This window comes from Protopterus annectens, chromosome 8.part0, assembly GCF_019279795.1.
Source record: "Protopterus annectens isolate FY-2018-M chromosome 8.part0, PAN1.0, whole genome shotgun sequence".
Classification (NCBI taxonomy): domain Eukaryota; kingdom Metazoa; phylum Chordata; order Ceratodontiformes; family Protopteridae; genus Protopterus; species Protopterus annectens.
The window spans coordinates 47,313,906-47,330,133 of record NC_056741.1 but is presented as its reverse complement, the minus strand read 5'-3'; the positions used below and the strand labels follow the sequence as shown (position 1 = coordinate 47,330,133).

At 41.7% G+C, this 16,228-nt stretch overlaps 1 protein-coding gene across 1 annotated transcript in view; it reads right to left on the bottom strand.

Moving 5' to 3' along the window:
- LRRC23 (leucine rich repeat containing 23) overlaps positions 1-6,647 on the bottom strand; it is a 1,080,884-nt gene extending 1,074,237 nt beyond the window's left edge. Inside the window, exon 1 of the mRNA XM_044079596.1 lies at positions 6,560-6,647. The gene's annotated coding sequence lies outside the window, so the exon portion shown is untranslated. The remainder of the gene's footprint in view (positions 1-6,559) is intronic.
- Between the last annotated feature and the right edge of the window lie 9,581 nt (positions 6,648-16,228).

Sequence of the window (16,228 nt, the reverse complement as noted above, 5' to 3'; positions counted from 1 at the left end):
ATTTCTGATGGGTGTCATCAGCCACAGCTCCAGTGCATAACCTGCATCCCCCACTAGGTGTCCGTGTGGGATATCCCCATTGGCAAATGTCTGGTACAGCTGCGTCAAATGCCAGATGTGGGAATCGTGATAACTCCCGGGGCAGCCAGCACACACATTCATTATTATGCCCTGGGCATCACACACAACCTGGCAGTTGATGGAGGGGAAGCCCTTGCGGTTAATGTAGGCCCTACCTCGCTCACCGGCTGGTGCTTTGATGCGTATGTGCGTGCAGTCTATTGCACCCAGTACCTCAGGGTATTCTGCTATTTGCTGGAAGAGATGCATATTGCTGGCCAATACCTCACGGGCATTGGGGAAATATACATGATCACCGACATATGCTGACATGGCATCCAGGAACTGGTGTAGTACCCTGGAGGCTGATGCCTGTGATATCCCCATCATATCGCCAGTTGGTCTCTGGAAGGTACCTGTTGCTAGTATTCTTAGGCCAACACATACCTTGGTTTCCACTGGGATGGGTTCCCCTCTGTTGGTTCTGCGTGTGAGGCGTGGCCTGCACAGCTCAACAATTTGCTGCAGGAGCTCTCTGTCCACTCTATAGCGCTCTACTATCTCCAGCTCATGTAACCCTTGGTAGGTGACCCTGGGCCTGTACACTCTTCTCCGTCTCCTCACTGTGGGTTGTCTGGCACCATCTGCATTGTCACCACCCTCAGCAAGTCGCCTATGTCTCATTATGACAGCTATGGCAGCCCCTAACATTTCTGCTCTGAGTGAAGCTTTTTCAGTTTTCGCTTCTATTAGCTTACTCCTGTCTTGCAGTGTCTCTTAATGGAAACATCCTGCACTACTGTTTGCAGAGTTTTAAGTGCTGGGCTGGGCTACTATTCTGCCTGTGTAATTGCCTGCTTCTAATTATTTTCACCTGCTAGCTTCAGCAGTTATCTCTGCTAGCTTCCTATTAATTCTGTTGCTTCCTTTTTCCTCTCTGTTTCCTCAGGGGGGAGCAACGTGCATACTATCTGAAACACGCTCACAGTGGCTTACACGCGCGCACACATGCTTACACAGTTCAGAATCTACTTATTCGGGTTTAAACGCGCGTACACCCGTGCAAACACTGTTACACGTCTGCCAACAGCCTCCAACATACTCGGCCTGCCTTACACGCGCGCACACCCGCGCAAACAGTGTTAAACATCTCCCAATACGCTCCCACATGCTCACACTGCCTTACACGCGCGCACACTGTCCTACTCACGCTTCATGGCGTGCACACGTGCGCATGCACGGCCAGCAAGAAACTTTGGTGTAGGTAACAGTGTACACCTTCCATTTCTTGACTTTCCATGACTTATCTAGTGGCACACCTCTTTCCATGATCTGTGCCTGTCATCTGTCATGTTACACTGGCCTCCAATGAACTGCATTTCTTTCTACCATTCCCCCCTGTGATGTCACCTATCTCCTACTCTATTCCTCCCCCTTTTGTATCTCTTACACTACTCAGACTGTGCTCATTTGGTATGTGACTGTGAGATTCAGTATCCGAACCCCCATTTACATGAGATTGCCTACTAATGCTTAGTTACATGTCTTAGACTCAGCTTTCCCCCTTAGCAACCACTACACGGTGGCCATGTTGGTTTTGGTCTGCTGGTCGCTGCATTGTCATTCCATGTATTGCATGAAACCCACATTTGTGGGTTTATAACCTTCTTTTTTATGGTTTTATACAGCGCAGCCCGTTTGCGCGGGGCTGCGCTGAGTTTAAACATCGCCGAAAAAAAAATTATATTTTTAATATTTTTGCATCAGGTTATCTTGCCAAGGGCCACATTTTTGGCCATTGGCATGCTGCCTGAGTCATATGCAACCTTTTTTTGGAGCTGACATCGCTCCGTTGTGGAATTTGCAGAAATGTACTCAGTTGTCAGCTGAGTACATTTCTGCAGCTAAAACGTCTCCAACACGGACTGGTTTCTGCTTCGTGGATCACTAATATACCTCATTTGCATACCTTTCGGATGCAAGTGAGGTATTTAGCATGTCCACGCCCAGTCCGTGTAAGAGACGTTTTAGCTGGTCTCTTACACGGAGCTTAGGGCTGTTCCTGGATCGCGAGGCTTGCATGGAGTGTTGCACGTCTCTTACACTCCGTGCAAGCCTTCGTGAATCCTGCCCTTTGCTGATGAGATTAGTCACAATAATTTCCAAAATTCATGAAACCCAGGTAGTGTTCCAAAGCAACAAGCCTTTTGAATAAATAAAGAAGAATAAATTTTCTCCCCAAATCTATCAAAGGCTTTCCCATTCATGTCAGAGCAAATGAGGTTAGCGTTCACATCATGTTTAACATAAGAAGGCTTAGATAAACAAATCACTGCATAATCTGATTTGGGATAAGAAAGTATGTTTTTGTGTGTCTGAGGTACTTTAAATAACCTATCAGACTTTTTGGGGGTAGGGAGGTGACTGTCAGGCAACCTGCATGCTGTCAGGAAAACATCTTATAAAGCAGATAATGCAGGAGGAGCAGCTGCAGGCTATGGAAAATCCAGTAGTAGTAGATCATAATACTTTTGCTGGACCATAGGGATTTCATTCTTTTCCCACTGAAATAAATCTTAAATTTTATTTATTTTCAGAAAGTGATAATTCATTTGGACGAAAATTGAAAAAAAAGCACTTTCCTCAGAATTACACTTGTCTGCTTGAGGAGAATTAACTGAAGAAAAACACTCCTTCAACACTCCCTGCTCTTCTGTATGGGAATCATAGTTATAAGGTGAAGGAGACTTTTTTTCCTTTTTCTTTTAGAAGGCAGTGAGGAAACAGGATTTAGCATATTAAAAGCAGAAAGTAATCCCTTAGCAAATTTCAGTAAAATGCTCCCTGACCATAATTAAAGATACAAGAGAAGAGGCATTTTTAAATTCCTGCTTTTCCTTCCTGGGAAAGAGAAAAAGCCATGAGAGCAGCATTAGCATGGAAATCGGCCACTTTATCCCAGCTAAGTGGTATATCTTTACCCACGTCTTCTCCCAAAACTGAAAAGAGTGGCTCGCCCTTACCCAGTGAGCCACGAGTTATCCCTGGGGTGAATTTTCTGTTTCCCATCCACACATCAAGATTTCTCCTGAAGAGGATCAGCGAGGTGCTCTGCTTGACATGTATGGGAAGTCTATTCAATAGCATGGGCAATCTCTGGGTTATGAACCTATCCCTCCAGCATGTTCTGTTAATTGTGGTAATGAGGTTGAGGTCTCTGGACCGTGTAGTGCAGAGGGATTGGGATTTCTTTAGATGTAGCATTTCCAACATAGCTGGGTCAGACATGGCTTTGTAAGTCAAGCAGAGATCGGCTCTAAGTAGGTGATATGAGACAGAGAACAGTTGGAGTTTTTTGCGTCTGTCCATATAGGACAAGTGTTTAAGGCCTAGGATCCTCTTTGTGAGGAACTTTTGCAGCCTCTCCAGTTGTTGCAGGTGTCTAGTGTGGTACATGCCAAATCGGACATTTTACTCAATGACTGGCCTAATGAGGGAAGAGTAGAGGGAGACAATGACCTCTTTCTTCCTGGATGTAAAACCCTTAGTAATGAGATGTGCTACATAGAAGGACTTTCTGACCACAGTGGCAATGTGGTGATCAAAAGAGAGGTTGCTGTCAACCTGTGCTCCCAGATCTCTTATAACACCTTCTGTGTTCAGTGGACTACCATCAATGTGGTAATTCATGGGAACCGGGTTTTTCCCAAAGGGGATGATGACACATTTTTTGGCATTGAGCTTAAGGCCATGGTTCTGACAGCAGTCGTTGGTCTCAGTGAGGCCATTCTGTAGGATGTCAGCATCACTTGGGGAGTTAATAATAGCTCCCAACTTGCAATCGTCTGCGAACTTTGCCAGCCAGAGTCCCTTCGTGTTGGCCTGGACTTCAGAGAAGTAGATACCCAACAGAAGAGGACCAAGGGCTGACCCCTGTGGGACTCCACCCGTGACTAGTCGGCAGTCTGACTTGGAGTCACCTACTTAAACACTGTAGGTTCTGTGAGCCAGTTTGCAACCCACCTAGTGATATAGGGGTTAATGCCTAGCTTAGTGAGTTTTTCTATGATTCCTGATTGGGGAATGGTGTCAAAAGCCTTGGCCAGATCAAGGTAAGCTGTATGAACCACCTTGCCTTCATCCACATCTCTGGTGACTGACTCAAAGAAGTCGACCAAGTTGAGCAAGCATGATCTACCCTTCACAAAACCAAACTGTGTGGGATCCAGAGTTTGGAGATTCCCTATGCCCTTGTTATTAGGTCCATGATGATGCGTTCCATAACTTTGCATATCAGACTCTTCAGACTAATTGGGCGATAGTTCCCAGGGTCTGTAGTCGCTCCTCCTCTATGGAGAGGGATGATTGTAGCAGTCCTCCATTTGGTAGGGACAAAGCCTGAGGTGAGGCTGTGATTGAACAGGGCACACAGGTGAGATGCCAGTTCACTCTGTAGTTCATGTAGAACACAGCCATGGATATTGTCATGCCCCATAGAAGCTGCATTCTTGGCCTTGGACACTGCTGTTTTAACCTGTGCAGCAGTGATACTGGGTACCTGGCATCTACTGGTATTGAGACTGGTCCCGTGGGGGGGGGGGGGTAAAGTTGGCACTGAATCTGTTGGCTAGTATATTGGCAATATCTGTTGGCTCTGTATAGGATGAACCGTTGCGCAGTATCTCAGCTCAAATCTGGGTATTGCCGTGGAGATTCTTTGCATAACTATATAAGGTCTTGTGGTTGTCTTTACTGTATTAACTTGTTAATTACAATAAATGAATAATGCTAGCCCACTAGGCATACAAGTCCCTTCTGTGTTAACCTAAGAGCAGTGCTTGACTAAGTGACTCACTCATGTTTACTCTGTTTACAAATGAAGATTGAGAAAAGTCTTCTTCTGCTTTTGGCTTTTCACATTAAGGGTCACCACAGCAGAACAGTCTGCAGTGGAATTTTACAGTTTCAAGTTGGAAGCCCTCGGATCCACCCTTCCTCCAAAGGCACACACCTAGGGCTAATTTAGTGTCTAATCCACCTGCAGCATGTCTTTGGAATGTGGGAGAAAATCCATGCAACCCCAGGGAAGACATGCAGACTCTACACAGAAGGTACCCCAGTCAAGAATTGAACTGGAGAACCTCTTGTTGGGAGGCAGCAATGTTAACCACTGCGCCACCACAGGCACCCAGTGAAGACTGAGAAACGTAATCCCAGAATAAGCAACTAAACATACTGCTCAGGTACACCTCATTATGAAGAACATTTGTCATTTTGAATCTAAAAGTCCATATTTCTCACAATTCCACATTGTTTGACTATGTCACACATTCAGTGTTAAGACATTTTAACAAATATGTATGTTAATTGTTAATGAATCAAATTAATACAGCAAAAGAGCTTTTATAAGTAGAAAGTAACACAATTTGCTATCCTGTAAGCCTCCTAGTCGAAGATGTTAGTAAGCCGTTAGTAAGTGTTCCATTTATTGCACATTATGAGAGGTAGCTATATTTATTTATTGGCATTTGTTTACTGGGAGAGTCCACTGGGCCAGCAGGAGCCCATTTTTAGCGGAGACCCAGGGAGAAAAGCTCCACAAAAAAAAACAAATATAGGCATAGAACAGGATATAACATTTGTACAGTTCCATAAAATATGCACACGGAGAAGTAATTAAGAATTAGTTAAAGTAGAGGTAAAAACAAGATGTGGCAATAGTTAACAATTAAAACAAACTTGTAATACAAAGTGAGACAAGTCATATGTAAATGGTTAACACTGTAATATTGTTCTGCCATGAGAGTAGTAGGTTATTCAAAACATAGTATAATTAGTGGTCATTAAAAAGGAAAGAAGAATTTATAGTGATAAGAAAAACAGAAATATATATATATATATATATATATATATTCAAAAAGCAGGAAAAAAGGTTGAGATCTATGCAACCATAAAGTACTACAACAAACTCCAATAACTTGTCTAGCACAACTCTTTACTCAAAATGTCTAGCCTGGTGAAGTCCCTAACAATATACTGCAATTTGTAAGCACCCCGCCCCCCACAACATTTCACTGTAACTTATTTGCAACGTCTGTCTCTGACATGAGTGACTAGCTAGGTGCGAACCTGAATACGGTGTTACAAGATCGCAGTACTAGATACTGTACTAGTGGAAATAGTAATTGTTAGAATCAAATATCCAATTCGATTTTAGCCGACTTGCAAAACAAAGTCAGTGATGAAAAATGTACATTAGTGAGTCACTGGCCAGTGCCACAAAGAACGGTAACCGATTATCGTGACGTCAAAGTACCTATTATGATTACAGTTAACCTCACGTCAAACACGTGATTTTCAACACAGGTACGGGGCTTAAAAACACAATTTCATATTTATCATTTCACAGACACTTAAGTTAGAAATAACACAGCTAAAAAAAAACTGTTGACAATAACTGAAGGGAGAAACATAAAAAAGAAAAGAACGGTATCTCTACCTCTGCTGTTCCCGAGCTGCCCAGAAGTAAAGTTTTCAAGGCAATACAAGATCAGAGTTGATGTGGACTGTTGCCATGGAAATCAGGAAACGCTTGTAGTAATCCTCTCCCCCTTACGTAAACATACGCACGCATTCCTGTAGGCGGGCGGAAGGCGGGAATTGAATAGAAAAGACCGTATAGTGGGCCGTACTTAAAATCATATCCAGTCAGGGGTCCATGTTAAAACGGGGCAAGCGAATCGGTTAGGTTCATAGGGAAGTACTAGGCTGTCTGCCCATTGGCATTTGCAAGCCTAGCCTTAGAGTGATGTTTTTCGCCTCCCCATTAGATTAGTAAACTGGGCCTCTGTTAACAGGGCTTCTGAAGTGATCCCAGGGTAGAACTTAAAATTACCCATCCACTCATCAAGATTTCTCTTGAAGAGGGTCAGAGAGGAGTTAGAAGCGGGTTTCATAAAAATACAGCCTAATCATTCACTATCGGGTATAGCCTATTTGTCCCCATGTTGGATGATGTGTTGGGCCGTCATACCTCTGAAATGTACCTTCATTACGAGGAATGTACCTCATTTAGAGTTTTAAAAGTTCATGTTCCTCGGAGTTCCACATTGAAAGGGTCTGTCTCACATTCAGTGTTAGGATTTTTTTAACCGATATCCATGAATAGGGTTGCCAGCTTTTCAAATGCCCAAAGTGGGACATTTTTGGTACAAACGTCAGATTTGGCAGGCCAAAACAAACCCACGGGCAGTACAAAGGATAGAACTGCACTTTGCTTAAATAAAACTTATACTTGTAGCATTTTAGTTGCTTATTCTGCTTCTTATAACATTTAGATGTTTCAGATACAGAATAACTATTTTATGCAACTATTGCATAAAGTATAGGAATAATTTTGTCCTAATATCTCAGGACATTTGTCATTTTTACAATTTTTTTGCAGGACACAACTGCCCAAAGAGGGACTGTAAATGGATCATATCAGTTCAGTAAAAGATGTTTTTTTTATAAATAAAGCCAGCATAATTTAACCATCTTGTGACTTTCCTAGTTGAATTTGTTAGTAAGCCGTTGTGTTCAACATTTTGCCCATTTGTTCCACATGATGAGGTCTAGTATTCCTCATTTTGAAGCTGGAAGGTTGAGAGCTATTTGGGCCCTTAACCTCTCTTATTTTTCAAATGAAATGTGTGGTTTTCTGGTAAATTATTGAGGATTGCATGAAGTCTTTAAACAGTGACTCATGTTTGAGTTTCAGACCTCATGTTCTTAAAAAATACATATTGATGCAAATCCTGTTATTCTAGCAACTTTCTAAGTTTATAAGACCAATATTTAAAATCTGTTCTTACTTTTGGACCTTTGTCCCCATTTTTACTTTGTCCAGATTTTTTGCACTGAGAAGTTGAGAGGTATGGTGGGAGGGGTGCCCAGGAGGTCTGTTGGAGATGACATTGGGTCTCTGAAATAGCTTAGGTGGTCAGTCCATGCCAGTGCTGCTGTAAAACTGGCAAGGGACGCTTTTACAATTTTGGGGTCTTCCCTAGTAGGGTTAATGGAGTTGGTCCACCAAAACAGGAATAATCAAGACAATTGCTACCATACCTTTTAACACAAGAAATTTGTACAGCCTTTCCACTGATTTTGTGCCATAGGAATGGAGAACTGAGGCTCTTACAAGAAGTTTGTACAGCCTTTCCACTGATTTTTTGCCATTAGAATAGAAAACTGAGGCAGTCATCCTGCTCCACAATCATTAATTCACCATCTGACATACAAATTCTTCAGGAGGGACTAACATGCACCATTAAGTAGTGCCTGAACCTCGGCCTAACAAAAATATGCAATCCTTAGGCAAAAATGGGCACCCATTCTGTATCAGCTATGAGTTATTGTCCTTAAAGGACATTTCTATATAAATTTCGAAAGAACAATGGAGATTGCATTGATTTAGTTGTGCAGTCTGACAGTCAGTGGTACGAAAGTCAGTAGTTGAATAGGCTTAGAGTCTTCCAGACAGTGTCTGATGCTGACAAGAAGGCAGCCTGACATATTAACGAGACTTGTGCAGCAAGTGTTTTTTGCCTTAGGACAGAGCATTCCAGACCTGCTTTGAGGTGATTGGGGGGGAGTACTAATAAGTAGAGGGAAGTAAACGGAGAATAATTTGTCCTCTTATATGTTGATTATGTTCTCAGGAGATGAGTAAGTGTTGTTATTCTGTATTAGCTCTGAGCTTTGCTGGGCATTATTAAGGTTTCTGACATAGCTGAAAAAGGTTTTGTGGTCGCCTTTAACAGAAGTAGTTCTTAATTTGTACTATTTCTGTAGGATTTGATTATGTGTCTGACGTCTTTGTTGATCTTTCTGAACTTGTCTCTAGATGACAGGGTATAAGTTTACTTTTATGGGCTATGAATTTTTCCCTCATATTGTATAGTTTTTTTATACTAGAGTTCCATCATAGGGACTTATTTTCTGAATTTGCTGATGTATTTGTGTCTTATGGGGACTGATGCTTCAATGTATGCTTTGAGGTGGGCTTAGAAATTATCCACAAATGTGGCAGCATGCAAGATGGATAATCGAGATGAGGAGGGCACTTAATTTCATCAAGTCATCAGTAAGAGATGAGATTACATTTACTGTTTGCTTTAGAGTTATCTCTAAAGACAAAGGGATTTTGTGGTAAGTCAGGTTTTACCTTATATTGAGTGTTATGGAATGGTGGTCAGCTTTCACCAGTGACTTGGTAACTGTAGGTTTTGAGCATAGGGTGGTTATATTAATGAGAACTTGTTCAGGTATTTTTGAACCTCTAGTTGGAACTTGACATTTGGTCAAGGTAGCTAGCTTTAATGAAGTCCAGGAGTCTTTGTGTGTATTTATTTGAGGTGGTTTAGGTTTCCCAGTTAATGGAGGGACAGCTGAAGTCTCCAAAAAGAATAGTGTTTGGCTAATGGGGGTATCAGTTTATTTAGATAGGCTTCATGGGGGTAGGTAATATGGAGAGCGTCCAGTAGTTGGCTATGATATGGTATGGAGTTCTGTTTATGATGAAAAGAATGCAGAGAAATTCATGGTCATTGTCCTGGCTTAAATACCTAGAGGTGAGGTGGTTTCTTAGGCATGCAGACATGTCCACCTCCAATAACAGTGTCATTTTACACGTTGGGTCTGAAAGAGTGGTAGGCACTGAAACCCTGCACAATGGGGGGGGGGGGGGCTCTCTCTGTTCTGAAACCATGTTGTAGTAACTGTGCAGATATTTACATTTTCAAGAGTAAAGAATGCTTCTAAGGAGTGCAGATTCTTGTTTAGGCTTCTAGCATTAAGCAATGCTATCTTTATGTACAGTAGTTTTGATTTTGACTGACTATGTAGGGGATTTGAGATGAATGACCTTGCCTAAAAAGGCAGTATGAGGTAGGAAAAGGTCCTGTCCAATATACATTAGCCATGAGGAGAGAGGTGCAGGACATCCCTAGCAAAACAGCCAGGGTTGTCTGCCATTTTATCCCAGGCATATATATATTGGACCCCCTTAGAGTGATATCAGTAGCTAAGCCAATAACTGATGTCAGTTATCTTTTGTTTGTATTGTGACATCATTCTTGGAGATGGGATACTGCCCAGTACTAATTTTACTCCAATTTGAGATGCATATTCTGAGAGCTGTTTCGTGTCCCTCTTCATATCATCCAGGGATATTTGTCTGAAGTCATTCACACTCTCATACACAATGAGCATGTCAATTGTGTACTGATGGTGAATTAACTTGAAGGCCATCGTGACACTGCAGATCCTGTCTCTTGAGAGGCAGCTAATAGTCATTTGTCTTTTGTCAGCCTGGTGAGTGGTGCCTGTATGTGTCTAACTACGAAGTTACCTATGACTGAGTGTAGCTGAATGACTCTTATTTCTGCTGTATTTCTGAAGCTGCATTTGCACTCTGGCCATATCCAAAAAGGGTTCTTGCACCATAGGTACCTACCACTCAACAAAGTGAAAGTAAAATAAAAGGGCAAAGCTAGTGTCTGTGAAGGAGAATAGTTACAGTGGGCAGAGTTTAAAAAGCACAGTTTAATGGCCACAGGGATTGCATTATTCTGCATACACCCATTGAAGAATGAGTGAATAGTCTCAGGCAAAGGTGAATCCCTAGATACCTGAATCCGTGAACCATTAAAAAGTGATTGACAGAGTAATGGGGAAAGAAAGGTCCATAGGTTAATTAGGGATGGAAAGTCTCCATCAGTGCTGACACAGAAGTTTTGTGTTGGATAAATGAAGTCTGTGGATGATCCTAAATAGAATTAAGGATTTAGAACGTCACTAGCAAAATAAATAGGAACAGAGGCAAACTGAATGAATTCTGAACACTCAGCAGGACTGGATGAATCAGGGGCCCCCATTAAGAGTAAAATTATTAGGGGTTCCCAGCAAGACTAATGGAATCTGGATTCCTCTGCAAAAGGCAGAGACTCAGCACAATTTAACAAATCATAGGGTGTACAGCAGGATTTTACGATTATGGGCAGTGCCTTATCAGTTTTGACATATTTTAGTGACCACTGTAGAATTAATGAAGAGAACAAGCTCCTGTTAGTACTATCTGGGTTAGATATTAATCAGCAGCGGTGAAATAAGCAGGGGGCCACAGCTGAATTATTGTAGCCGGGAGATACAAAAGTAGGGGACACCAGCCAGATTAGCAGACTCGTACATCTTACAGCAGATTTAGAGTAATCAAAATGCCACACTTCTTAACTGTCACCCTTGTAAGTGAGTCTGCCTTATGTTGTCACTATCTGCTTATCAGTATATTTAAATTACAAGGGAACAACACCTCTACTAGTCACTAAGGTTTACATCCTGGTACATCTGTCTTTAGCCATTTGACTTGGTAACCTTAGAACATGGTGGATGACTATTAGTTATTTTGACTAATGTATCAGAAAATATTAATATTAGCAGATATATTTTGGAGTGTCTTGCTTAAGTATGGTGTCTCTGTCATCCAGAATGTCAGCTGGTGTCTAAAACTAAAACTTAGTTATGTGTCTTCTGAGTACTTCTACATCCTTACTGTGTACAATCAGAGATCAAAATAATGTTGCAAATGATCAAAAGAATGGCGCAAAACCAAAACCCCCTCAGCTAGACAGAAATTCCTAGAACTACGCAATAGAGTCAAAAAGCTAATAAAGCAGGACAAATTCCAATACTACCAGTCTGCCGTCAGCTTCTCCCGACACAACCCCAAACATTTCTGGACCTCCATAAACTCCATCCTCCACCCAGGTAAAATCAATACCCCTCCACCTAACATTCCTCACTCCTCAGAAAATATTGCTACCTCATTCAACACACACTTCACACAAACTGTACTATCACTAGCTAGACAACACGACCCCCCTCCCCTACACCCCACACCTTCACCCAGTAATCTCCCCACACTCTTCTCATTTTCTCCCATTTCTACCTCCAGCATAAGGAAACTCTTAACTAAACTTAAACCCACAGAATTAGCGGTAGATTACCTCCCAAGTGAATTCCTACAAATTGCAGCTGACACCCTAGCCTACCCAGTATCAGTCTTGATTAACCGATCTCTGTCAGAATGCTACGTCCCTACACTATGGAAAATATCACACATAATTCCCCTACACACAACTGACCAACTACCACCCCATATAGATTCTATCTCCACTCTTCAAAATACTAGAGAGATGCATTCACTCTCAAATCTCAGACTATCTCCTTACTAACAACCTCCTTTCCAATACTCAGCATGGTTTCCGACCAAACCATAGCACCACCACTGCCTTACCCTCTTTTACTAACACTATCCTTCACCATAAAAACAATGGCCATCCCTCCTCTGCTACTTTCCTAGACCTATCTAAAGCATTTGACATGGTCCCACACAAACAACTCATCTCTGTTCTCACTAACCTATCCTTCTCCCAATCAGTCACCAACTGGTTTCAGAGTTACCTGTCTGACCGCCAGCAATCTATTGTATGGCAAAATGACATATCTCCCTAACTACCTGTCTCTATTGGTGTTCCCCAAGGATCCATCCTTGGACCCATACTCCTCTATTTTCACCAATAATCTAGCCTCTGCCACCAAACATGGCATACTCATATAATATGCAGATGACTCAACCATCATCTGCTCAGCCCAGTCCCTACCCGAACTGCAAAAGGTCACACAGTATGCCTTTTCTTCTGTGGAAACCTGGCTATCCGATCCCCACTTAATACTAAATGCAAACAAACTAAACTCCTCATCTTCCAACCCACCAAACATACTCAAAACAACTCTCACTTTAACATCACAGCAAAAGACACCACCACTATCCACCCAACAGATCACACCGAATTGCTAGGAGTTGAAGTAGACAACAATCTCAAATTTGACATTCACATATCCATGACCATAAAAAAAGTCCACAAAAAACTAGGAACCTTATACAGAAATAAGCAATTCCTCACCAAAGCAGCTAGGATTTCAGTTGCAAATTCCCACCTTATCTCCACCCTACTTTATGCCTCTCCAATATATACCAACCTAAGGCAATGCGATCTAAATAAACTCGAGACCTGCTACAACAAAATCGCCAAATTCGCCACCGGGGCAGCCTACTGCAGTCACCACTGTCTCTCACTTACTGAACTACGCTGGCTAGAACTCCCTCACCTCCTATAATGGTATCAACTCGCACTCACCCACAAACTAGTAAACCATCCTCTAAAGGTCCCATCCCTCCAGAATCTACTCCAACCCTATCTCACCACCAGACCACTACGATCCAGCAACAAAAATCAGTTATAGGTTACTAGAGCCAATAACGCTGCTGGAGAAGCACTATTCTCCAGCGCTATAGCCAAATTATGGACCCCCCCCCCCACAATAACCTCTCTACCATCATGCACCCACTTCTAAGCTTTACTTAAAGCGCCCCTAAACACATGCTGGCTATGCCCTTGTAACTCTCCCCGCTAACTTCTCCCACTCCATCTACCCTCTACCTCTCGTCCACCCCACAAACTACCTTTGATTACAGCAAGCTCTGATACTTCCATGCCTATCTACTTATTATACAGCAGTAACTTCTTATTGTAACAATTGTTAATATTTGCTATGACTTCGTGGATGGAACATATGCTAGTTATCTACTGAATGTACTATGGTCTTTATCTGTAACTATGTAATATTTTAATTGCTAGGATTCTTCATCTGTAACTGTGTCTGTAATATTTTAATTTGTGGAGCTTTTCTCCCCGGGCCTCCACTGAAAATGGACCTGCGCCCAGTTAGACTTTCCCGGTCAACAAATGTAAATAAATAAATAATGTGGTTAATAAATGAAACAAGACAATTGTTTATGGACATGATCCTGTGGCACTCATTGTCCAAAACTTCCTGGGGTGGGGAGTTATTTTTATTACTTGTTATGTGTTGTTCCTATTAATATTAAATTATTTTTTTTACTTTTTTGCTTTCAATAAGAACAATAACATTAAATATTCTATCTGCCTTTGGGTATCTTCACAGCCCTGTAGGCATTTTAAAACTGTTCATAGGATCATATGAGTTACAAGGCAACTTAGTCATGAGGCCATTTCTACGTTGTCTGTTTCCACCGTTAAGCCTTGTGTGCTTGTTGGAGTAAATTTAGATCTCTGTCCCTGGCATTAACTGGACTGTTTGATTTATGTAGGTGTAAGAGTATTTGGACTCCTGGATCCCTTATACCTTATAAGCAAGGCACAGATTGCCCCTAAGGAATGTATAGGAAATTGAATATACAGATAAAGCCTCCAGTTTTTCTTGGTAGCTCGGGTCTTTGAAGACCATGCTCTTTTTAGTCACAAACATCTAGGGTTTTTCCAATTGCTTGATATGCTTAGTAAGGTATATCCCTGAAGAGGTGTTGTACTCAATGATGGGTTTAATCGGTGTGGAATAGAAGGAGGTGAGGACTTTTTTAATCGGGAAGAAATACGTTTTCCTATGAGCTTTGTAAGTTAAGGATTTCCTTGCCACAGTTGTATTGTCATGTTAAAATGTGAGGGAGCTGTCCACCCAAGTGCCTTGGTCTCTCACTACCTTTTCATTTTGAAGTGATGTGTTATACATACTAAAATCTGGAGGTAAGGGGTGCTCACCAAATGCTAAAATGTTGCACTTCTTGGTGTTGAGCTTGAGCCCAGTTTTTATACAGCAGTTACTGACAAGTGTAAACTCTTATTGGACAGTCTGTATGTCGGAGGGGGACAACACCCAGCTTACAATCATCTGCAGACTTTATTAACAAGAGATCTTCATTTGAAAAGTGGAGATCTGAGAAGTAGATACCGAATAACAGTGGTTGCAACACAGATCCCTGAGGAAGTTCACTGGCCATATTTATGCTTTTGAAGGACACATCCCCCACTCTTATTGTATGAAGCCTGTCACTAAGCTAATAAGCTGTCCACCCAACCAAATATGTATCAGTCTGTATCCTCTTCCACTTGTTTATTATATTTGGATGTTCCATGGTATTGAATGCCTTGATGAGGTCAGGGTACACTGTGTGGACAGCCTAAGTGACCCTCTCAAAGAGGGCTCTACCCCTTGACAAAGCCACACTGCTCAAGTTGAGTCCAATACTATTTTTGATGTCATAGTTAATTAGTTCAGTTATGATCCATTCCATGGCTTTGCATATAAGACTCATTATACTGATAGATCTGTAATTTCCATGGTCAGTGGTGGAGCCACCTCTGTGGTGCGAAGTGGCATCCCAACAGTTGTATCTCACACTTGTGGTATAAGTCACAGTTTGAGGAGTAGCTCCACCAGTGCTTGTTAAGTGTTATTAATTAGTTAATCAGGCAGCAGGGCATGTTGTCAGGTCCCACGGATAAGGTGTTCTTTGTTTTGGGAAGTACCTTCAGTTCTTATTCTTTCATGATGGCTGTTGAGTTGATTCCATCAGGGATAAGTGGGCTTGGAATAGCTCTCTATGGAGCAAAGTTGGCACTAAATGTATTTGCCAGTATGTCAGCAATAACCACTCGATCAGAGTAGGTAGTATCATTATGAATAAGCAATGTTGGGTGCTATTTATTATTTTCCTGACATAACTGTGGAAGAATTTGTAGTTATCTTTGGCTTCTGTAACTACTCTGAGTTCATGTTAGGCCTTTTTTTTTATGTCCTTATTTACTTTCTTACCTAGCTGTTTGATGCAGTCCCTAATTTAGAGTGTTTTTGTATTGCTATGTAGCTTAAAGAGTTTCTTACTTTTGTTATATAGTTCATGAATGCTTGTAAACCACCATGTCAGTTTGCTTATAAACTTCCCCACTTGCCTGGATCTAGATGGGACTCCCAAATTAATACAATTGTCTGACTGTGAGCAGAACTTTGTGTAATGTTTGGCAATATCAGCATTATGGCTGGTCATATGGTCATACAGTTATACTCAAATTTGGAAATTTCATCATAGAACTGTAGATTTGTGCACTTAAAGTCCTGGAATTCTGTAATATTTACTTCTGGCAGCTTGGAGATTTTACAGGTGGCTTGTGGTTTGACTTGACCAGTGGGTTCCTTAACAATCTGGCCCAGGAAGTCATTGTTTATTTTTGCATATATCCAGCATCGG